The following is a 24,794-nucleotide window of genomic DNA, read 5'->3' as shown; positions in this document are numbered from 1 at the left end:
AAAAATCTCCACTAAATTGTTCAAGAAAATTAACTCTCAAAACCAATTAATCTTTTTAAAATTTATTGTTTATAGAGCTCTTTACAGTTGTCTTATGTATTGCCATTGACCACTCGCTTGCTACATCAAGAAAAATGTATTCAGCAATATAAATAATGCTTTCATATAGCCCAAGATTATTTACATGAATATTCTATATTACTTTTCATGGTCTCATTTATTTAAAATCTCTAGGATCTCAAAGTCTTTCTGGAACCAGAGACGGGATTGCTAATTGTCTTGGAAATGTGAAATAAACAATTTTTCTACATATGTTAGTGCCACTGTTTATTGACTATTTGCTCAGCTCTGATGTAATTGGGGTCATTAGGGAAGCAAAAACAGCTCCCATCCTGTCAGTACCTGACCTTTAAACTAGTCGTACATTCTGTGTTACTGGATGTTAAACAAGCTAGCCCTTTCATGGCATGGTAGCTGTTGTTGCAATGCAAGCAGGAGTAGAGAGGTGCCATTCCTTGTTGAAAACTTTTTTGGAAAAAAAAAAAAAAGTCTTCTGCTGCAGACATGGTGTTCCAAAAATCAGACAAAATATATTTCATGGAAAATCTATTTTGAGTTCGACATTCATTTGAAAAGCTAAAACTAGCATCCGGATAAAAAAAGGAAGGGATGAAACATCAAACTGAAAATATCTTCCTATATTGTGACATTTTAGCAAATGTAAATGAAACCACCTTTAAGGCTGTCACAAGCAAAGAAATCCAACTGGGGTCTTGATGACTGAAGGAATGTTAAAGAATCTCTCATCAGCAGACCATAAAGAATAAAGCAAAAGCTATCAGTAATGTGCAGATGTTATCAGGATGTGACTACAGCACAACCCCGCATCCCGATGAAGAGACAAAACTGCAGATGTTTAACACATTACAGGAACTAACCGCAAATTCTGTTTTGCTTCTCCTACTTTATAGTGTTTAATTTTTTTTTTTTTAAAGACACATGAATTGCACTTTGGAAGAACTTCCTCCACCTCAATCACTTTGTAAGTCTAAATGCTTCCTACTAGAATGGAGGGAGTTCTGGGGAAAGTGGCATATAAATTACTACACGGGTGTGGGCAGTGGGAAGTATGCAGGGAAGGGATGTGTTTAAGCATTTATATGGAGGTGGTGGGAAGAGAGTGCTCATCATTGTGTGATAATGGAAGCCTAGGTGTGAGATAGAGACCCATACACTGATTTGACAACAAACCTACTTTAAATCTGCTTCAATCCTGGCAAACCAAAAGAACTCATTGAAACCTCAATTTGTTAAACAAAGTAGAACACATTTGAAGATGTGAAGCCAATAATTCTGCCCAGATGACTTTTTTCTTTTAAAGTTATAGATAGAGTAACCGTTTGATAGATAATTTATTTAGTTTTCAAAGGAATTGTTTGTCTTTCAGTAACTGCCCCTCCTTGGTGAGAATTATTTTAGTGGGACAGCTGAGTTTTCATTATGTTCTTGAAAACGGCCAATTATCAAATCATGAAAAGGTATACTAAGACATATATTTCTTTCATTTTGATTAGTTAGTTTAGACATACTCATGTTCCAGGAAAATTTTGTTTTCCAAAAAGAACCCAGCCTATCTATTGTGCTCAGCTGCTGGTTTGATCCCAGGTCGAAGTGGGGGTCAGCAGCTGGGGTGAGTAGGTCAGTTTGCTGGTGCCCTCTTCTGTCCGACGCTGGCCTCTGTCCCCTCTGCTCTCTATCTGCAGTTCTGTTCTCTCCCAAGGAGCCTGCACGACCTTGCCCTTCAGGGCCTTTATTCAGAACCAGTCAATATCAGCTGGGTCACATGGACTGAAGACTACAGAACAAAAACAAAAAAAGAAGAAGGGAGGTACTTTTTTAAAAAGAACAAGATGATCTCTTTGAGATTAAAAACATAAAACACACTAAAACACACAAATCAATTTTGGCGATGGGCTTTTACTTCAGGGAAAAACATGTAATTTACATTGGAAAGAATAAATATTAGAAAGCGTGACAAAGAATGACACTCTACTTTTGGTGAAAATGATTAAGTCTGTATGTTTATAAGGATGAAAACTCATAGATAGATATCACCTAGAACGAAGAGTGGCTTAATATGTATTCTCAAAATAATTTTCTTTGAGATTCAGGAAAGAATAAGGCCAGAAAATGAGAGTTAACATATTGTACTTTCCAAAGGAAAGAGACAGAAGAGATACACAATAAAAAAGATAGTCCTGCTTGATGTTACAAGGCTTGAGTAAGTAATTCCAAACCGATGATTTAAAAACAAACCAAACCAAAGACAAAAACAATTTTTGGTTTTAAAGCACACTCATCTATTTATGTCCGCATGGACTAAATACAGTAGAAAGTAAACACAGTTCATCTTAAAGGTTGTTTAATAGTGGGCTCAATACATTCTCTTCACCTCTCCATTCCTAGTGCCTGGAACAGCATTTGGCACATTGAGAGTGTCCAACAATGTTGGTTAAATTGAATCATTGAACAAGAGTAAAGAACCCTGTTCTGAATGCTGAACAAAGTAAAATATTCAAATATTTGAATATTTCAATGCTTTCTGTCTCAGGGACCATCTCAGCTTGTAAGAAAATTTCATGTATTTTTTATGCCAGGGTAGGCAACTACAGAGGGAATGAAAGAAATTCTTTAGCGTAAGGTTGTTCCACATTTTGCCAAGTTGTGACCGGCTGAAAAACTCAAAACATTTTGAGGAGATGCTATCTGCCATGGGGATTACCACAATACTTGTAGGATCAAAGAAAATTCCACATTTTACCCTGGTGATTAGCTGTAATTAAATAAAGTAAGTCTTTTTAAACTTCATTAGCAGCAAGACGTTTGCTACAGCAGAGTGGGCACAAATCATCCATTCTTAATTAAAAGATAATCCACAGGATGGCCATAATCTTCTTCTAAAAATACACCATTTCCCCCTGAAAGATTTTCTCATCAAAAAGGATAAATAACAGTTTCTATGAGTTTAAGCCATGAAGGAAGGATGCTCCTCCCGTTTGCTTGAGTGAGTGCTGAATGTGGCTGATAACATCACTTTGGCATGCTATTATCTAAAATGGTAGAATACCTCACTTCAGCAAAGTCTGACATAAATCTTTGAAAACAAAGACATTGCATATGTATGAGCTGAAATAGATATGACAGTGTTGGCACATTAATATTCGTGTCACTAGGGGGTTTCAAACTTTTAAGGAGAGGATGGGAATGAATTCAGACTGTAGCTGTTAAAATAGGGCAACATACAGTAGGACAATTAGGCATGAGGAACCATCATAAAATACGCACAGAGAAGGGTTCCCCTGCTCCCTGCCTTTGGTTAAAAAATGACTGTAGGATCATTTCTTGGGAATGCCAAGAATAATTAATTTGGCTTAGAGATCTGCACGGTTGTTCTAAGCATACTAATAAGAATATTCCACAAAGACCAGTCCCAATCAATAGAACAGAGAACTGTTTTATCATGTGTAGCCACTGTGGTGGTTCGTGGTAACAGATGTTTCCACTTATTCCACAACAACTGTCATTAAAAGTAACTGTGGGTCTTAATTGAACAGTTCTCCACATAGTTGGATCTGTGCAGAAAATAGTTCTGTTATTGTATGTCCTACAATTACTTTCTTTTCCTGTTTTTGATTGCTGATATGATAAGCTTTACCATGATCTTTATACTGAATTTCTCTGGAAGAAGTAAATGAATGAAAAATAAATTTGTTTTTAACTCCATCTTATCCTATAGATTATTACTGTGCGTTGGAAAACCATCTACTTAGAGATGTCAACCATTTTTAGAATAGCCTTGTAAATCATCAAATTCTAGAAAATCACCACTTAACAAGAAAGATGACATAACTGTTGTATTAGATTACATTCGGCGTGGGTAATTCTGTATGCTAAGAGTTATTCAACACTAGGTCTTAATGAAAAATTGTCACTAAGTTACAGTTCTGGTGTTTGAAACTTATGTTGAAATGTTAGAATTTTTCTTTTGATAAAACATATGTGTTGATCTGGTGAGTGGAAATGAGGGGCTGCACTGCTTAAAGGCTTTTTACCAAAAGCTTTTTGGACACAGTGCTCTAGCCCTGGGAGGCTTGGTCTGAGCCCTGACAGCAGTCTTCCAGATGGAGAAAAAAGGCTTCAAAACCTCCCCTTTTGACAAAGAGACATGAAATAATATCTGACAAAGGCATCTCAAGCAAATATGATGGCAAGCCAGCAATTATGTAGGCTACAAAGGAGAGCACATCTCACTTCCAAATGTCTTTTTTTTTCCTTCGAATTTTACTTATAACAACTCATAGAGGCGCTTAGGTCAGTATTTTTAGAAACAATTTAATGTATGACTGTGCTTTAGGTTTGGTGTATCTCCTTTATTACACTAATGCTATTTGTCATTTCATGCATATGTCAGCATTGTTTTTGAATGGAAAATGGTTGGGAAGAAACCAAGCACAAAGAAGGCTCTTGCAGCTCACTATATACAACTTTGTTTTAGAAAGAAAGAAATATTCCAAGGAGATAGGTTATATGACACTTGCAAAATGTTGGGATCTCTTAAATGGAGTTATATGTTGAAAGAAATAAATTAAATAATACTGGCCAAGAAAAATGACAGCAAAATTGACCAGGTCAAGCTGCATAGCTTCCCTCTTTAATCTCAGACTGTCTGCAAATGTATTATTCTCGATCTTGGAAAAGCTTTTCCGAAGATCTGAAAATACTTTGTTTTGTTAGTACAATACTAAACTGTGAAGAATTTAAATGTACAAAATGAATTTTGATTCAATCTTATACATAAATCATCATTAAAAGCATATATACCCCATGAATTGAAGCCCAAGTTTCAACTAGGATGAATAGTAATAATAATAATAATGATAAATGAGATGAAACACATACTTCACAAATAACTGCAACATATGCTTCCTCAAAATTTTTGCTTTTTTATTTCATAATAATCAAGCTGTTCCTGATGGAAGACACATCTCGAACAGGCAAAGTGTTCATGGTATAAAATTATTGATATGAACTGTAAATGAAAACAAAGCTACTTGGTCCTTTAAAATGTTCTCTTTCATGTTGATTTATTGCAGAAAAATAATAAATTGCAGCCTCTTCTTCTTCCTCTGACGTATCTGGGATACTTTACATGACTTTGAAATGGCTTAATTATTTTACCACCCACTGTAGAATATTCTGAAGAGGGGAAGAAAAACATGTTTTTACTTTCCTGTGGACATTTCTTACTGTCTGATCCAGTACTTGGGAATACCAAAGAAGTACTGTTTAATGGGAAAGAAAAAAATAAATCAAAGGTATCAAAAATTATATTAGAAGTTACTTGATAAGAGGTAATCAATCCATTCACCACGTGGTCTGTAGTATAATGACACTGCAAGTTCTCTGACTCCCACATCTGCTAATCAAGTTACCAATAAAGGGGCTGTAGATAAGGATGCTCCTGAAATTGACTATAAATACTAGTTACCATTTAAAAAGCGCTAGAAAGATGTAGTCTTTTCTACCACATTCACACAAAGAAGTTTCTTTATACCCTCACTATTTCTTTCTTGGGATAACCTCTTTTGTTCTATCAGATTGTACAGATTGAATTTGCTGTGAAATTATGTTTTCTGCTAGCTATGAAAGAACAAGAATTTCAGTATACCACTGATAAAGCCATCATATTCTTTTATTTATTATGTACAAAGCATCTATTATGATTTAGACCCTTACAAAAGCTAGCATTTATTAAAACATTTCATATATTTAAATATGTTTGGTTTCAAAGATAAAATATATTATATCTTGTTTGTTTGAATAAAATGTTTGTCTCACTTTTTAGCACACCAGATGCATTTCCTTGTTTGACTTAAACAAAAACGGTCATGGGTTTGATTTTATATGGAGTTAAACATTTAGTAAAATAGCTGTTTTACATGAAATGCAGAACACAAATATCTGCAAACAAATGTGAATTTGGTATTACCAATGAAGAATATACCCTAAGTCACTGGTACCATTTAATCTTATGTGCGATAGCATTTTCTTATCTAGCAAAACAAGTCCTCTATCATCTGTTACCATTTTATATAAAATAAATAAAAGACCAACTTCTTTTCTTATCCATGCATTGCTTATTCCTTGAAAAAACAGATACGTTTTATAAAAGAAGTTGTTATATTAAGATGTATGTCTGCTTTTCTTCAGAAGACAGATTAGAGTGCTTCAGCTGCCACTAAAGTTGTCGCTCTTTGTAACAAAATGTAATGCTGCATATATAAAAATGCAAAGTGTAATGTAGAGTCAAATGTCTCTCAGCACAAGAGTTGTTCGTTTTAGCACCCATTTTGTTGGTATTTATCAACTTACTAATTATAGGCAAATTGCTTCCAACACGAAAACTGTGATGATTAGCAGTTTTTTCTGCTAACTCTAGTCTACTGTAGTTCCGGTAAAGAATGTCAATAATCCAGATTCCTTTCTTTTTCCTGGCTTAGAATGTGTAAAAATAAATTCATCAGGCTAGCATTTCTCAACTTTAGGGAAACGTGGTTTTGAAGGATGGGGGTGGGAAGAGGAAAAGGAATGGATATCTAATCAAGAAGGTCTACATGCCTCTTCCCATCAATTGGGCAATCTTGAAGGCATACATGAGACTAATCTATCTATTACATAATGGAATTAGGTAATCCCAGTTTTACTAACAGAGTAATGCATTTGTGCATTGCAAGGGAAGTGCATCAATCACTAGAACCCAGCATAGAATACTTATATTAAAGAAGGGAATAAGAAGAGTTTTAAGAACTAGCTCACATACCATCACTGATAACCAGAAAATGGCTGGCATATATTGTTTTAAACCTTTCATAGAACTATGCAGCAGAGCTACATGATATTGCTTGGTCAGACATAAAACAGTTTGTAACCTTCAGCCTTCCATTACAATCCTTTAAAGTGAGCTCAAATGAAAGTGGGAGTAACATGCCAATCTAGAAAATGTTTTCATAACATGCTATACAATAAAAAGGTTGAATTTTCTATCACCATTGCTAATTTCACCCATTTGTTTCTCATTATAATAAGGAAACAGGATTAAATGGAAAATTTTACAGTTCACAGAATACATTACACTGCAGAAATGTCTGTAGCAAATACTGACTTAGTGTCTTAACCAACTTACATGCCTCTAAGTGACTATTTCTCCCTGCTATGAAGTTTTTATAATTTTAAAGTTATATTGGCAGGTTCCAGTCAACAATGATATCTGCAATGTCCTTCTTTCTCCAATGCATTGCTTTTAGTCTAATTGCTTATTTGCAGTCTCAGCAAGCAGAGAGAAGAATTTTATCCTCTTTGCCTTGTCTCTGAATACTAACTAGCTGGCCAAGCCAAGGCTCTCTAAAGACAGAAACTGCATGGGAGACACACTGCATTTGACACAGTCAAGAGGTAAAAGAAAGAGCAAAACAAAAGTCTATTCAGAACTGAATCCTGTGATATTCTCCCCCATCCCCCAACCCCTTTAAAAATAAAGAGAAAGGGGCGAAATACCCATAAATCCATGCCTGAATGCCTGAAGTTGTCAGAATAAAGGACAATGAATGACAGGTGACTGTCAGTCTAATTCTCAGTCTCCAAGTTATCACTTTTTGGCATTGTTGAACAAAAAAAGTGTATACATAACAAGGAAATATGTCATAAGTTCTCTACGAATGCACAGACAGGTTCAATATGGGAGAAGAACTTAAGTATTTCCACATGGGCACATGCATTTCCTTCCAGTTCTGTGTATTTTTCCTGGAAAATGTTCTGAAATTATTGTTTTTCTAATGACAAGAATGCTAAATAACTTTGGGGAAAATGCTGAAGGGTTATTAAACTGCTTGCCTTTTAATTCTTTTTTTAAGAATGGGAGATATAACTTGATATATAAAACTCCTTGCACATGTTGCTACATTTTTAAAAAAGAAATAAGAACCAACTGATGAGAGTTTTTCTGTTTGATTTTTAAAAGGCTCTTCTCAAGCTATTTTCCCCCAAGATCTCTTTATACTTTCATCCTTGCAGACTGCCTTAATCCTCCTGTCTTTGTTGTTCCAATGTCTGATCAGCTTGTTCTACCCCACATTTGCTAGAACTGAAACTTGACTTCAGGCACTTGCAGTTATAAATCCCTACAAACCTACAGGGTTTCCAGAGAAAGGTGGAGAGTGCTGAAGCAGGAAAGGTTTTGATGGCTATTTAAATAATGTATATTAACTTGTCTGTTGCATTTACTACAGGTACAGAGAGATAAATGTGGAGTGATGGAGTAATTTGTAATTAAAATAAGTTTGGCCTCTTCTCAGATTACTGGCACACTCCAGTCTGTTGACCATCTGTAGTAGGACAAAGATTCTATTCTGAGTTCCATTGGGCTGGGTAAGAGACACAACTATACAGAGCCCCAAGTTTCTACATCTTACCACGGTGGGCATGAAGAAAGTTCATTGTCGCCAGCCTTCTGATGTCAGATATAACCAGGTGATTAGAAGAGTATAGAGATAGTAATCTGTATCACTGCAAACACATGGCACTATTCTGGTGAAGTGCCGCTGGTGGTATCACCCCAGCAGGTGTTACTAAATGTTCTAAGCCTTTTGAGAGAAATTAAGAAGGGAAAGTGTGTAACTGAAATGAATTAAAAAAAAACAGGAGTAAGTTATATCTTTTTTTCCTTTTCCTTGCTGTAAAGGAAAAATAAATGTTTAAAGTAGGAACATGACAGAATTCTATTTCACTGTTAAACATGAACAATAGTTTTTTCACATTAACAGTGAAATACACAGAATTATTTCATATGTACAATAATTTGTTCATATTTAACAGTGAAATGCACAGAATTCTCTCATGTTCCTACTTTTAAAGTTTGGAAATTAAAAGTACTTGATAGGAAACAGTTATCTTAGTCTTCGAGAAATTAATTTGTATGGGAGGCTGAGGTGGGCAGATCACGAGGTCAGGAGTTTGAGACTAGCCTGGCCAACATAGTGAAACCCCATCTCTACTAAAAATACAAAAAATTAGCTGGGCGTGGCGGCGGTTGCCTGTAATCCCAGCTACTCAGGAGGCTAAGGCAGGAGAATGGCTTGAACCCAGGAGGCGGAGGTTGCAGTGAGCCGAGATCATGCCATTGCACTCCAGCCTGGGTGACAGAGTGAGACTCCATCTCAAAAACAACCACCACCACCACCACCAAAAAAAAAAAAAAAAAAAAAAAAAGAGGAAAGAAATTAATTTGTAGATTATTTGACAAACAGATAATATGAGAACCATCCTTGATTTCATATAAAATTTATTTTTGCACAAAAGTGAACAAGATTCCTGGATTCTATTTTTCTTTTTTTCCCCATTTACAGTAGATATAACTTAAACTGCTTCATCTGAGTGTTTATTTCAGGAGCTCAAGCAGAAATGATTATGTCTAACACCTGAAAATGTTTTCATATAGTAGTTGTAATTATTTGTACTTATTTGTAGTAATTCTGTTTCTACCTCTTATTTATGATGGTTCTCATAAAAAAAATCTCCTGGGGAAAACAGTAATTAAAAAATCTTCCTGTTATAATTGATATTGACAGGTTTACAGAAACTAAACTTGAAAGTCACAGATAAAATTGTTTTAAACTTCAGGATTATAGTCTACCATTACTTTTGGTTAATAGAAAATACACGGGTATGAAAATTAAATATGACAGTGATATGAGGAAAAGGTTTCATTTGAGAAGAAATTGGAGGCTAACTTCTAATAAATAAAATTAAATCTATGCACATTTAAAGAGTGTGTTTTTGAGGTGGGATCAAATGATCAAAAATCCAAGTTTGCTATTGAGTAATTGCATGAAAATATTTTGTAATGAAAAGAGAATAATTGTTATTTTTAAACTGATGGGTTTTTTTTTGTGGAATGTGTTTGTGTATAGGGATGTGTGTGTAGGTGTGTGTGTGTGTCTGTGGTGGAATGATAGTGAGAAAGTAGGAAGAGTTATGTTGGGAATAATACTGTTTCATACTAGAGACTTTTCAAAATGAAGATATATAATTCTGCATTTCACTTATATTTAACAAGACCTACTATACAGTTGAGGGAATCCCAATTATTTTGAAAAATAATGACCTATGGGTCAGTCACATCTTGACAACTCCTGATGAGGGTTCAAGGAAAAATTCAGCGTCTTAAAAATACAGAAATCTAAGTAGATCACCATCATCATGTGATGACAGCAAGTTTTACACATTTTCTGAAAGATAATTATTTTATGAGCTAGTTATATCTATGAAGACTGATAATTTCTTTTTCTAATAACAAAGAACAATGTGGTCAGAAGGGATGAAATACTCAGCTGATCATCATTCTTAAATAGTAGGTAATAAATGCTTTCCTTCTAAAAGCAATTAAGCTTAAATGCATTAGTAACTGTATCTTAGCCAATATTTATCCTCTAGGTTGTAACGATGCAGTGTCAGGGATAAGAAGCGGAGAAATGATTACTATGAGCCAGATAGAGAGGCAGCAAGGCAGGGGTGAGGTTTGTCCTCTGGATAGAAGAATGGGAAGTTAAGAATAGGTCTCGGAAAGGAGGAAGAGCATGGTGGAAGAGGAATGAAATGAACAAAGACACAGATATGAGGATGAATATAGGGGTAAAACGTTCAAACCCTGACCTTCCCTTTATAGGGATAGGCAGGTAGGTAGACAGACAGATAGAGATGGATACGTACGGAATGGAGAACCTCATGGTGGAAGTAAAATTCTGTGACGATATTTTAGGAAAGTCTATTCTTCTGTATTGATATTATTTACATTTTATAAATAATAGAGTGACATCAACAATGGCTGGCTAGAGTTACCTGGTACTGGTCCTCCCCACCAAAAGGAACCAAAAAATGAGTAAACAACTATATTTTGAGTACAATGACTAAGGAAGTATGCTGGGGAACACCAGGGTAATGACAAAAATCCCTGTGTCGCACAGAAAACCAGAATAGCAACATAAAGAGGTGAGCAAGACATTCTGCCTTTGCCACTCTGCCTTGTCCGCTGGGCTCAGCTCAGAGTCAGTGGAGACATCTTACGAAGGAAAGGTAAGCTGGAGTTATCCAGAGGTCCCCATGGCAGCCACAAACATCAGCAATCCTGGGTGCAGGAGAGTCCCACAGTCCTCATAGGCCTTTACTCCAGTTTGTACAGTAGCCAGGAGTTGTGCAGCTGCATTGCCTCAGAGTAGAAGCCCACCTTGAACAGTCTCCACCCCCATGGCCTAAGCTGCTATGGCTCAGCTTTGTCTTGAAACTGGACACACTGCTAGAGTGCATTCTTCCCTGGGGGCCAATAGCAACCAATTCTTTCTATGGCTGAAGCCCCACTGTCTTATTATCATGTTCACACTGGTGTCTGCAATACCATGACCCTTGCTGCCAAGAGCCTAGGCCAGATGGAATGAATAAGACCCCAACATGCAAACCTATGTGGCACACCACCCCTTCAGGGAACAAGCAGAGTGGTAGCCACTAAACAGCCAACTGGGTGCCTCACCCATGAACACTTGTGTTGAACAACTGACTGGCCCACTTATCCTGCACATGTCCAGCCTGAAAGCTGGTCCTATGGTGATCTGATCCCCTCAACAGACCACTGCAAATCAACTCAGCCCTGCCATACTTGGGCTCACCTGTGTCCAGCTTGACAGCTGGTCCAGTCGTAGCTACATGTCCCTGGAAAGACTTCTGCAAGGCCACCCAGTCCTGCTGCACCTGCATGCACCTGCATACAATGGCACTTGGCCTGACAACCAGTGCTGCTGTGGCTTGAACCTGTGGACAGACTTCCTCAAAGCAGCATGGCATGGCAATGCTCACATGTACCTATGCCCAGCACAACTACTTGTCTGGCTGCAGCTTCATTCCCCTGATAGACTGCTGCAGAACCACCTGGCCCTGCTGTGCTCATGTACACCTGACTCAATAGCCAGTCCAGTGGTATCTCCAATTTCCCAGAAAGACAGCCACACAGCTGCTCAGCCAGTTGTACCCTGTCCAACAGCCATTCTAGCAGGAGCCACTGCCTTCATGGAAAGCCTACAGGACAGCCTGTCAATTTCTTTGCCTGCCCACATCTGCCCCTGCAACCAGCCTGATATCTCCCCTACCCCCAGCAAAACTGCACCACAACCATCATAAACTCACACAGACTAGGCCACTGAAGCAATCACAGGTGTCGCTGACAAGAATTATAGTTAAATAAACTGACAGAGACCATGCTACTGAGTCCACCAGAATGAAAGTTAATGCATCATACCCAATTGACACCCTAAGACTTATCTACAGAAAAACTCCTTATGTAAGCTACTCCATAAAATTGGAAAAAGGGACTGTTTCTCTCGGTGTGCACACAAAAATGTAGGAACATAAGAAAAGTTTAAAAAGAAGGAAACATGACACCCTCAAAGGAACACAATAAATCTCGTAGTAACAGATTTCAAAGAAAGAACATTTATAAATTGATTATGAAGGAATTCAGGCATTTATGAAATGCCTTTAAAAGGTTATTATTATAAAATAAAAATCTGAAGAAAGATACAAGAACATAAACAAAAGACAACCAATTAAAGGAAATCAGTAAAACAATTCATCATCTGAATGAGAAATTCAACAAAGAAATAGAGATCATAAAAAGGAACCAACAAAAATCTTGGAACTGAAGAATTCAATGAATAAAATAAAAACACCATTGAAAGCTTCAGCAACTGACTAGCTCAGGCAGAATAAAAAGTCTCTGAATTGAGTACAGGTCTTTCGAAATAACCTTGTCAGAAGAGAAAGAAGAACAAGAAAGAATAATGAAAGCCTATTGGATGTACAGAATAACACTGAGCAAACAAAATTTGCATTAGAGAAGTATCAGAAGGAGAAGAGATGGTAAAACACACAGAAAACCTATTTAAAGAAATAATAGCGAAAATTTCCCAAGTATTGAGAGAGACATGGATATTCAAACTCAAGGAGTTCAAAGACCCACAAATATATTAAATGCCAAAAAATTCCTCTTCAAGATGCATTATAATCAAACTTTTAAAAGTGAAAGAAAGAGAATTCTGAAAGCAGCAAGAAAAAAGCATCAAGTCAAATATAAGACAATTATTATTAGACTATCAGCAGGCTTCTCAGCATAAATCTTGCGGGCTAGGAGGGAATAGGATTATATATTCAAATTTATGTATTCAATTTAGCAAAGCTATCCCAGAAGTAAGGGAGAAATCAAGACCTTCCAAGACAGGCAAAAGCTGAAGAAATATATAATCACTAGACTGGCCTTACAAAAAGTGTTTAAGGGAGCATTATAGCTGTGAACAAAAGAACTATAATTACTATTCATGAAAATATAGGAAAGCATAGAAATCACCAGTAGAGGTAAATCCATGTATCAAACTAAGAATACCCCAGTGATGTAATTGCACTATGAAAATTTCTCAATACTCTAGTATGAAGGTTTAAAATAAAAATGATGGAAAACATCAACAGCCACAATTAGGAGCTAAGGAATATGTAATAGATAAGAAAGTAAATTAAGGCAACAAAAATACAAATTATAGGGTGGGAGGAAAAAAGTCTAGAGTACTCTTATGTGAGCAAAATTAAGTTGCTTTCAGCTTAAAATAGTCTATTATAACTATATGACTCTTGATGTTAGCCCCATGATAACCAGAAAGCAAGAAATTACAGCAGATAGGCAATGAGAAAAAAGGAAACTAAGTTTAGCACCAAAGAAAACTACCAAGCCACTGAGGTAAATAAGTGAGGAAGAAAGGAGCAAAGGACCCAGAAATATTCTTAGACCTAAAGGGAGAACTAGACTGCAATACAACAATAATAGGAGCCTTCAACACTCCCAGTTTCAACAGTAAACATATTATTTCGATTAAAAATCAACAAGGAAGCATTGGACTTAATTATACCATAGAGTAAATTAACCTAACAGATATTTACAAAACAACCAGAAAACAATTAACAAAATTGTAGGAGTAAATCCTTATATATTAATAACCTTGAATGTAAATGGATTCAATTCCCCAAATTAAAAGATACAAAGTAGCTGAACAGATACGAAAAATAGGAATAAACTGTATGTTTCCTACAAGAGACTCACCTCATTGTTAAAGACAAACAGAATGACAGTGAAGGGATGGAGAAAGATATTTATGCAAACAAAAAACAAAAGTGAGCAAGAATAGCCCTACTTACATTAGATAACCTCGGCTTTAAGTAAAGAACTATAAAAAGAGACAAAGAAGTTCATTATATAATGACAAAGGGATCAATTCAACAAGGTAATGTAACAATTGTAATATATATGCACCCAACTCCCAAGCACTCAGATATATAAAGCAAATATTATTAGATCTAAAGGGAGAAGGTAATAAGAGTAGGAGACTTTAACACCCCACTTTCAAAATGGACAGATTATCTAGACAAAAAAATGAATGAAAAAACATTGGACTTAAACTACATTATAGACCAAATTAACCTAAGAGACATTTACAGAACATTTTATCCAGTAGCTGCAGAATACACATTTTCCTCAATTGCATGTAGAACAATTTCCAGGATAAAATACATGTTAGGCCACAAAACAAGTCTGAAGAAATTTAAGAAGATAGAGATTATATCAAGTATATTTTTTTACCATGATGGTATAAAACTAGAAATCAACAATAAAAACCAATTCAGAAACTGTATAAATACATGAAAATTAAACAATATGCTTCTAAAAATCCTGTGAATAAATAAAGAAATTATAACAGAAATTAAAAATTTCCTGGAGACAAATGAGAATGGAAAAACATTATACCAAAACCTATGGGACACAGCAAAAACATTTCTAAGAGGAAAGTTTATAGCAATAAATGCCTACACCAGAAATAGAAGAAAGACCTCTAATAATAATAATAATAAAACAAAAGATACAACCCAAGAAGCTAGAAAAACAAGAACAAACTAAATCCAAAATCTGTAGAAGGAAGAAAATATAAAATGTTCAGAGCAGAAATAAACAAAGTAGATTATAGAAAAACAATTTAAAAGATTAACAAAATAAAGAGTTTGTTTTTTGAAATGATAAATACAATCAATGATCCTTTAGTTAGATTAACTAAAGAAAAAAGATAAATAAAATCAAAGATGAAAAAGGAGACATTACAACTGATGCCACAGAAATACAAAAGATCATAAGAGACTATTATGAAAAACTGTGTGCCAATATATTAGATATACAGAAGAAATGGATACATTCCTGGATATACAAAGATTAAATTACGAAGAAATAGAAAATCTGTATAGACCAATAACAAATGAGAAAATCAGTAATAAAAAAAATCTTTCATCAAAGAAAAGCCCTGGGCCTGCTGAATTCTACCAAACATTTAAAGAAGACCAATTCTCCTCCAACTATTCTAGGAAGTTGTGGGACAGAGAATATTTCCAAACTCATTTTATCAGGCCACCACTACCCTGATTCCCAAACCGGACAAAAAAACACAACAAAAAACTACAGGCCAATATCCCTGATAAACATAGATACAAAATTCCTCAACAAAATAGTAGCAAACCAAATCTAACAGCACATTAAAAAGGCCATTCACTATAATCAAGGGAGATTCATCACAGGGATGCAAGTGTGGCTTAACATACAGAAATCAATAAATGTGGTTACACCACATTAACAGAAAAAAAAGACAAAATCATATGACGACTTCAGTAGATGCAGAAAAACAATTTGACAAAATTTCACATCCCTTAAGATAAAAACTCTCTACAAATTGAGTCTAGTAACTTATGTACTTCAAAACAATAAACGACATATATGACAATCCCACAGTTAACATCATACTGAATGGGGAAAAGCTAAAAGCTAATCCCCAAAGATCAGGAACAAGACAAAGATGCCCGCTTTGACCACTCCTATTCAACACAGTAATAGAAGTCAGAGCAACTGGCAAGGGAAAGAAATAAAAGGCATCCAAATTGGAAAGGAGGAAGCTGAAGTGTCCCTGTGTGCAGATGACATGACCTTATATATGAACAACCCCAAAGACTCTACCAAGAAACTGTTAGATCTAATTAATAAATTCTGTAACGTTACAGAATACAAAATCAACATACAAATATCAGTAGTGTTGCTATTTTCTAATACTGAATGATCTGAAAAGGAAATCAAGAAGCCAAATTCATTTACAATAGGTACAAAACTAAGGTACTTAACCAAGAAGGTGAAATATCTCTACCCTGAAAACTATAAAACTTTGATGAAAGACATAGAAAAAGACACAAAAAAATGGAAATGTATTTTGTGTTCATGGGTTGGAAGAATTAACATTGTCCAAAATGACCATACTACCCAAAGAGATCTACAAATTTAATGCAATTCCTATCCAAATACCAATGATATTCTTCACATAAATAGAAAAAATATCCTAAAATTCATATGGAACCACAAAAGACTTTGAATAGCCCAAGCAATTCTGAACAAAAAGAGTAAAGCTGCAGGCTTCTTTTACCAAAGAAGTGAAAAATCTCTAGAGGAAAAACTATAAAACACTGATAAAAGAAATTGAAGAAGACACAAAAAATGGAAAGATATCCCATGATCATTGATTGGAACAACTAATATTGTTAAAATGTCTACACTACCCAAAGCAGTCTACACATTCAAAGCAACATCTATAAAACTACTAACATTAAATAATCCTAAAATTTGTAAGAAAACCACAAAAGACTCTGAGTAGCTAAAGAAATCCCAAACAGCCAGGGGTAGTGGCTCATGCCTATAATGCTAGCAGTTTGGGATGCTGAGGTAGGTGGATCACTTGAGGCCAGGAGTTTGAGACCAGCCAGGCCAACATGGTGAAACCTTGTCTCTACTAAAAATACAAAAATTAGCTAGGCATGGTAGCACACACCTCTAATCCCAGCTACTCAGGTGACTGAGGCACAAGAATCACTTGAGCCTCGGAGGTGAAGGTGGCAATGAGTGGAGACTGTGCCACTGCACTCCAGCCTGGGCAACAAAGCAAGAGTCTGTCTCAAAAAAAAAAAAAAAAAAAAAGAAAAGAAAAAATATCCTGATCAAAAAGAACAAAGCTGGAGGCAGGCATCACACTTCCTGATTTCAAATTATATTACCAAACTATAGTAACCAAAACAGCATGGTATTGGTATACAAACAGACACATAGGCCCATAGACCTATGGAACAAAATAGAGAAGCCAGAAATAAATCCATGCAGTTACAGCAAACTCATTTTTGACAAAGGTGCCAAAAATGCATAATGGGAAAAAGACAGTCTCTTTAATAAATGGTGCTGAAAAAATTGGGTATCCATATGCAGAAAAATCAAACTGGATTCCTATCTCCTACCATATACAAAAGTCAACTAAAGATGGATTAAATATTTAAATTTAAGACCTGAAACTATGAAACTACTGAAAGAGAATTGAGAAAATGCTACAGGACATTACTCTTGGCAAATATTATCTGGGGGTAAGTTGCAAAAAGCACAGGGAACAAAACCAAAAATAGACAAATGGTATTATACCAAGCTAAAAATCTTTGAAACAGCAATGAAAACATTAGCAAAGTGAAGAGATGACCTACAAGATGGGGGAAAATATTTGAAAACCATTCATCTGACAAGGGATTAATAAGCAGAATATATAAAAAACTCAGACAACTCAACTGCAAAAGAAAATTTGATTAAAAATGAGAAAAAACACGAATCAATATTTCTCAAAAGAAGACACATGAATGATCAACAGGTATATGAAAAAATGCTCTGTATCACTAATCACCAGGGAAATGCAAATCAAAACCACAATGAGATAATACCTCACTCCAGTTAGAATGGCTAGTATCAAAAAGACAAAAGTCAGGAAGTATTGGCAAGGATGTGGAGAAAAGGAACACTTACACACTGTTGGGGTTGTAAACGAGTGTGGCCATTATGAAAAACAGTATGGTAGTTCCTCAAATAATTAAAAATAGAACTGCCATATGATCCAGCAATCATACTACCGGGTATATACCCAAAGAAATGAAATCAGCATGTAAAAAATATAACTGCACTCCTATATTTATTGCAACACTATTCACGATAACTAATATATGGAATCAACTTAAGTGTCCAACAAGGGATGAATGAATGAAGAAAATGTGATATATATTTCATATCTATATATATATATATGGAAACTATTCAACCATTAAAAAGAATGAAATGTGCTATTTGTGACAAGGATGAATCTGGAGGACATCATGTATAGTAAAATAAGCCAGGCACTAAGAGACATATATCACATGTTCTCATTCATATGTGGAATCTTAAAATTTTTTTACATCATAGAAGTAAAGAGTAGAATAGCAGTTATCAGTGATTAGAGAAGGGAGGGGATGGGGGACAAGGGACAGTTTATTCAATGGGTACAAAGTTATAATTTGATAGGAATAATAAGTTTTCATAATCTATTGCACAGTTGGGTGACTGTGGTTAACAGAAAAACATCATATATTACAAAATAGCTAGAAGAGAGACTTTTGAACATTCTTACCCCAAATAAATTATAAATGCACGAGGTGATTGATAGATTAACTAGTCTGATTAGATCACTGTACAATATATATATAAGCACTGAAACATCATATTGTATCCCATAAATACATACAATTGCAATGTGTCAAAAAATAAAAACATTTTAAAAATAAATTTTACAAAGGAGAGGTTTTATCTTATAAGAAATACTGAGAAATAGAGATTTAGAAGTCTTGCAATTTAAACTAAAAAAAACCACTTTTCTAGCCTTGACAACGTGGCAAAACTCTGCCTTTACAAAAAAAAAAAAAAAAAATACAAAAATCAGCTGTGTGTGGTGGTGTGTGCCTGTAGTCCTGGGTACTCAGGAGCCTGAAATCGGAGAATCACTTGAGCCTGGGAGGTCGAGACTGCAATGAGCCGTGACCATGCCACTGTGCTTCAGCCTGGGCAACAGAGTGAGGCCCTGTATCAAAATAAATAAATAAATAAATAACTTTTCTGATTGATAAATGGAAATTCAGATTAGACATTCCTGCAACAACTAAAATGACCCACTCATGTTCTTCCTTCCCGTGGGCTCCAGGACTCAAGTTCAAAAGACAGTGTAGCAGTAGCTTATGCAGTACTAGATTAAATATAAATTGGTACAAATATTCTGACAAGAAAAAAAGCTAACATTCTCTACAGGTTAAAAGCCTTGAACATGTGTATATACTAGTAATTCTGCTGGTTGGAATTCATAAAAGATAAATAATCAAATAACCCAGGTAGTTAAAAGGGAACCAACCTAAATGTGAACTGTAAAAGTTTAATTAAATAAACAATGTTATATTCAGAGAGCCATCATTGCTTTATTTCAAACACACATACACACACACACACAAATCAACATTGACAGTTTTTCAAAGTTAAGGTGAAATGGAACAGTTCCTCCTGATCAGCACCCTTTGGATCGTATATGGGTAGTCTATGTGGGTAGTCTAGACTTCTACACATGAGATGGTTAAACAAGTACATCTTCTTGATTATGTCAGGCAGGGAAGTTGTTCACTATGCTACATACGACTGTTTGCCATCCTTGTCCCTACAGTGGAAAAGTTCAGTTTGATTATGGAGTAGAAAATCACTATTTACAGCAAGAGGAATTTAAATACCAATAGTATAGTAAAATATAAAAAGAAGATGTAAATGGTGTTAACATTAAGATGGCCTGTAGAAATCATCATTGCTTTACCTGTGCCCTAAACAGAAAAAATGACAAAAATTCTAGCTAAAATCTGTCAGAAAGAAGCAGAGTTATGAGTAAGGATTTTTCAGAGAAGTATGTGAAGCAATCACAATTGTAAGATTAAGTTTTACTTTGCATATAGGTTATATATATATATTTTTTACAAATGGTTTTACACTTACTCAAAGTGTTAAAGTGAGAATCAATTGAAGCTAGAAATTCTCACAATTTTCATGGAGTGCTACCCTTGAAGGTTTCAAGCGTCTGCTCATTACAATTTTAAATGCATTTAGTTAAGTCTAGCATTTATTTTCCTTTTTCTACCTGTAAATAATACAGTGGTAACACTAAAAATTCACTTTGGAGAAGATGCTATTTTTCCACAGAACAGAGTTAGGGCAGTGGTCAAAAATCATTTTTAACACACTCCAAGTGTATCCCCCTCTATTTAAAGAGCAAGGGCAGGTATCTGATCTTATCAATCTCCATGTTCCTGAGTGTCCAACAGTTGAAGATACTAAGCAAATGTGTGTGGTGCAAAGACCACTCTGAGATAATCCCCACTCCATAGAAGTTGATGCATTCATTGTTCCCTGACTACAATTGCCCCTTTTCTCTGCTTAGAAAGTTCTTATTCAGGCCAGGTGCAGTGGCTCATGCCTGTAATCCCAGCACTTTGGGAGGCCGAGGCAGGTGGATCACAAGGTCAGGAGTTCAAGACCAGCCTGGCCAATATGGTGAAATCTCGTCTCTACTAAAAATAAATAAATAAATAAATAAATAAATAAATAAATAAATAAATACAAAAATTAGCCGGGCATGGTGGTGAGTGCCTGTAGTCCCAGCTACTAGGGAGGATGAGGCAGAAGAATCGCTTGAACCTGGGAGGCAGAGGTTGCAGTGAGCCGAGATGGTGCCAACGCACTCCAGCCTGGGTGACACAACGAGACTCCGTCTCAAACAAACAAACAAAACCAGTTCTTATCCATTCCGCTGTGCCTGTTGAAACCTCGTTCTTCCCCGGGTCACTGTCTCTAGTTTCTTTTACTGATTAGCTGAGACTACCATCATTTCCTTTTTCTTTAATACTGGTATTTTTGTCTGTTTCAGTCCCAATATTACATACATTATCTTAATTATAAACTATCTTTCATAATTACACACTTTATGCATCATAATATTTCTTCCTTGCAAGCAACAGAAACCAACTCTGGTTAACAAAAGTGAAAGGAAACTTATTGGAAGAATATCAGGGTAGGGGTGGGGGCTCATAAAATTAATAAGTTGGTAGATGAGGCTTCAGACCATGATTCAAGAGAATTCGGGAAGGATAGGATTTTGTAGCAGAAATCACAGTAACAATCCAATAGCTAGAACAGAGGTGAGAACATCATCATGGTGATGGCTGTTCTTGAGTCACTCAAATTCCTTTTAATATCTTAAAAACGAGGACCCGAATGGTAGATTGAGGCCACAGATAAAACCTCTACTAGTGGCCTGGGGAGAAAAAATGATTTGACACCTTTGCTTTTCTTTTCCTTTTTTTTTTTTTTTTTTTTAATATTTGTTTGAGACGGGAGTCTCACTCGGCTGCCAGGCTGGAGTGCAATGGCGTGCCATCTCGGCTCACTGCAACCTTCGCCTCCCGGGTTCAAGCGATTCTCCTGCCTCAGCCTCCTGAGTAGCTGGGACTACAGGAGCCCACCGTCACTCCCAGCTAATTTTTGTATTTTTAGTAGAGATGGGGTTTCACCATGTTGGCCAGGATGATCTCTAGATCTCTTGACCTTTTAGAAAAGCCCCCACTTGCTTTTCTAAAAGGAAGGGAGAGGCATGGAATTCACACACATCAGGAAACAGAGCGGATTTCCAAAAAGAAAATTGGAGGGGGGGTCATTATGAGGAAGCATAAATGAGGAACAGCCATCTATTTATTAAACTTTAATTAGATTATTAGTTCCTGAGGCACAAGGAATACCTTCCCCCCACTCCCGCCGCCCCGAGACGGAGTCTTCCTCTGCCACCCAGGCTGGAGTGCAGTGGGGCCATCTTGGCTCACTGCAACCTCCGCCTCCCAGGTTCAAGCAATTCTCCTGCCTCTAATTTGCCTCTCCTGCTGGCTAATTCGTACTTTTAATAGAGACGGGGTTTCACCTTGTTAGCCAGGATGGTCTCGATTTCCTGACCTCGCGATCCGCCCGCCTCGACCTCCCAAAGTGCTGGGATTACAGGCGTGAGCCACAGCCGCCTAGCCAGGAAAATCTCTTATGCTACTTTTTCAGCAGGATTCAATAATGCCTTGGACAAGTAGAAGGTCAGGTATTAGCTGGAGAAAAAGAGGGATGGAGACAGAGGTGGTATTATTTACTGAAATCATATGACTGGGTTACATGTGGTCCATGAATGCTGTCGTTATTCTGATGCCCGTAAGTCAAAACCAGGTAAGCAGCACTCATTCTAGAAGGCTGCCTTAATGAGACTTGTGCACGGAGACTGCACAAACTGGAAAGTTCACACATTAACAAAGAATACATGTAATAATGTTCTTACTATAGTACATGATTAAAGGTATTCAGTAAGTTATAGTTATAGTATCAGAGTTAAGTCTTCTCCACTGGTACAGAGGAGCGTACTATCCTGGCCTTTAAAAAATATCCCCTTTGTTGATCATCCAGCCTGTCCAAAAGCTCCACAGAGGAATGATGTGGCCCTATATTTAATATCTTCCCACTGGTAAAGTAAGAATCAGTGATTCTTGAGTGATGCAGCAGATATCAGGCAGGCTCAGTTAAGTATCTGTACCATTTTAAAAATGATACAATGAATAATCCTGTCCAACTACTGTTTGAAAAACAAATAAATTGCTAATAAAATATATTAACTACAACAAAATTCCAGTCTTCCCCAACCCAGAAAATTTGATAGGAAGTAAAAGCATTCACTAGACACATTGTGTAAGGAATATTTTCAGTGTTCTGGCTTTACTTAGTTATTTCCTCATTTCCAAGTTAAGCCAAACAAATACGAGGAAGATGACAATGCCAGGAAACTTGCCTCCATCCTCCTTTCCTATGACTGCACCTGCTGTCAGGGTGCTGACCAAAGTTGAAAGGTCAGTATTCACCTGTGGCAGATGTGCCTCATTATGATAAACACTTCGATGTTGGAAATGGTTCTGTTCACAGATAGTTTATCTTTCAGGTGAGAAATAGAAATGTGAGAGAGCTTCACTGCTGGGAATCTTATTTCATATTTGAGTGCAATTAACCAGCTGATAAACAGGCTTTTGTTTCCCATCTGAATGGCCAATGCCCATTCATTTGGGATACTATCTTGTCAAATGAGCAACAATAACAATAAAGTTTATGTATTTTGGCTCTCATTTGCTCTAAAACCTGCAGTAACCTCCTGCATTGGAATCAAGAACCTGAACTGAGTGTGCAAAATAATTATCTTCCAGAATCCACCTGATGGTGAGGATATGGAAGATTATCTTGTTTTGAACTGGAAATAAGGAGTAAATAATGCATTTTTATTTCAATGGCTCTTTATTTTAGTGCAATCAGAACATGCTTGTAAGCCCTAGTATTCTATATTCCACATGCTTATATCACTTAAACACAAAGAAGATGTACTTTACCACATTTCTAAACATATTTTAATTTTAAAATTAGACAATATTGTCCTATGACAATATCATATTATCTGAAGTATCTTGTAGCCGTTTTCTAAACACTTACTGATAATGCTGAGGACGTTCTGTCATTGCTTAATTTTGACCATAAACTCTAAATTTTGCATCTTCACTTTATTTTTCCTCCTCATCCCTATATTTTCCAGCACACCATAATCATCTCCTTTTTAAAAAATAAATCTAAACAGTAAGATCCTCTCTCCCTGTTTTGGCTTAATGTGGTATTTTCACAAATGTAGATGACACATGATTTCATTGTTTTTTTTTTTCCTCACAGGGATGATTGAAAAGAAAAGCCACCTATATCCTCTTGCTTAGTTTCCCTTGACAAAAATGATTAAAGTGAGCTGTGTAGCCCTGTAACCATGGAACAGATTTCCTGTACAATGTTCATAGCTTTGGCAAAGTAATTATTATTGCCGCACAACTTCTGGTAGAATTTGTGAAATAATAGAAATTACATTATTAGCTGTTATGTATTAACTCAGACATATCTAGATCAGTGTAAGAAGATAAATCAATGTAGATTCTCATTTATTCTCCCTATAACTATTTACTAAGCATTACTACGTTCTATTTCCTTGATGATAGAAATATGAATAATGTGTGGCTTCAGCCTGAAGGATTTAACAATGTAGCATTTTTTGTTATACTGGTAGAAATAGCATAGATGGTGATTAGTAATGATTTTGGTTTGTTTTGGGGAAGAATTACTGGGAAACAACAGAGACCTGTATATATGTCACCTGGGAAATCCACACTAGTTTGATTTTTTACATTCCATTTCGCCTACTACCACAGTTTTACCTAAAAGTGATATTGCTTAATTATTGATGCCTATCACCCAAATCTTATTTATATTTTAGAGAGCATCTAGGTTGTCAAAAGATTTCAAAAGACAGACATAGAATGGTGGGATCAAACTTTAAGCAAATGTAGAAGGCTTTTATTAGTTACTCCTCTGTCTGAAAAAGTGTTATGTGCGCTTTATAAAATATGTTCACTAACATAAAATATATGCTTTTCTTGTAGGGTTGGCACATGCATATATATTAGTTACAGATAATATACAATACACATATATACACACACATACTTAAGCACATTTATACACCAATGTGAATCATGGGGTATAGGCCATTTTTAAAAAGTGCTACCTCAAATCTAAATAATAGGTCACTGTGGAG

The 24,794-nt window shown here is 35.9% G+C and overlaps 1 long non-coding RNA gene across 1 annotated transcript in view; it reads right to left on the bottom strand.

Moving 5' to 3' along the window:
• Positions 1–535: 535 nt before the first annotated feature.
• LOC129533500 (uncharacterized) overlaps positions 536–24,794 on the bottom strand; it is a 63,208-nt gene continuing 38,949 nt past the window's right edge. The window contains exon 4 of the long non-coding RNA XR_008679767.2: positions 536–1,855. This is a non-coding gene — a long non-coding RNA (uncharacterized lncRNA). The remainder of the gene's footprint in view (positions 1,856–24,794) is intronic.

The sequence above is a fragment of the Gorilla gorilla genome, chromosome 4, assembly GCF_029281585.2.
Source record: "Gorilla gorilla gorilla isolate KB3781 chromosome 4, NHGRI_mGorGor1-v2.1_pri, whole genome shotgun sequence".
Lineage (NCBI taxonomy): Eukaryota > Metazoa > Chordata > Mammalia > Primates > Hominidae > Gorilla > Gorilla gorilla.
This window is presented reverse-complemented; position numbering and strand designations above follow the sequence as displayed.